This window comes from Crocuta crocuta, unplaced genomic scaffold (assembly GCF_008692635.1).
Source record: "Crocuta crocuta isolate KB4526 unplaced genomic scaffold, BGI_CrCroc_1.0 scaffold138, whole genome shotgun sequence".
NCBI classification, from domain to species: Eukaryota; Metazoa; Chordata; class Mammalia; order Carnivora; family Hyaenidae; genus Crocuta; species Crocuta crocuta.
Window position 1 is genome coordinate 4,771,990 of NW_027532585.1, and position 1,037 is coordinate 4,773,026.

Below are 1,037 nucleotides of genomic sequence, written 5' to 3' on the forward strand. Positions count from 1 at the left end.
CTCCCACCCTTGCGTACTGGCGCGGGGAGGCCTGCAGCGCCGCCGCTCGCAGCCCGCCCTGCTTTTCAGTTCGCTTCGGGCTAGTTCCTCTTTCCTTCCCCAGCCACGATTCCAGGCCCCGATGTGTTTGACCACTTACCATTTTTAGCAGCATATTAGTCAGTGAGCCAACACCCTGCCAGTGTTGGGCTTCCTGAATTAAGACTTGGCCCCGGGCATCAGGAGAGCCAGGCAGGCCGTGTGCATGCGTTTCCACACTTCCCCGCGCCCTGGAGATTACCTCCCCTTCAAGAAGGGTGCCAATCAGTCATCTTCACCTCTTCCCGCACCCCTCCACAAAGCCAAATTAGCGATCAAGTGTGCGTTCAACGCTCTTTACATTTAAAATCACTGTTATTTCCCTGCCCAAAGGCGGCCTGAGAATGTGGGTCAGGAGAGCGAGGAACCGCACAGATTTAGGAAGTAACAATGTGTAGGAACTTGTGCTTTTCTGAATCACTTGGTGACACGGCCACGTAGTGGAAGGGGCCCTGCCCGGGGGCCGAGCCTGGTGTTCACTCTCAGCTCTTTCACTTCTGTTGGCTCAGCTCACCAAGGCTTGCGGCGATCGTGCCTTACCTGACTAAAGGCATGGGCTAAACCAGACGGTTTTTTTGGGCCCTGCCCAGGTCCATGCACCTGTTGCTCCTTGAAACCGCAAGCATACCATTCGCAAGGGTATGTGGACCCCTCTGGAGTTCACACTCCTGGAAACAAATCTCAGCACAGCTGTTTACCAGTCCTGTGATCCTGGGAAATTATTACCTCCCTGAAGTGGACAGAGCCCGTTTCCTTTGTTGTATCTAGCATCTAGAAAGTGTTGGGTAAATATTAATGGCTTTTCCCAGTACCTTCAACTCCTATCCTAGAGTAGGTCATAAAGTCACAAGCATCAGTGAATCCAGTGGGTGGGCAAACTGCCCTTATCTGACATTTCTCAAGTGTTGAGGGGCTGGATTCTGTTAGTGTTTTATCTCTAATAGCACTCTTTCCCGTCC

General features: G+C 52.6%; 1 protein-coding gene across 3 annotated transcripts in view; it reads left to right on the top strand.

Moving 5' to 3' along the window:
- SHTN1 (shootin 1) overlaps positions 1-1,037 on the top strand; it is a 104,998-nt gene that overhangs the window by 529 nt on the left and 103,432 nt on the right. The gene's annotated exons all lie outside the window — the stretch shown is intronic.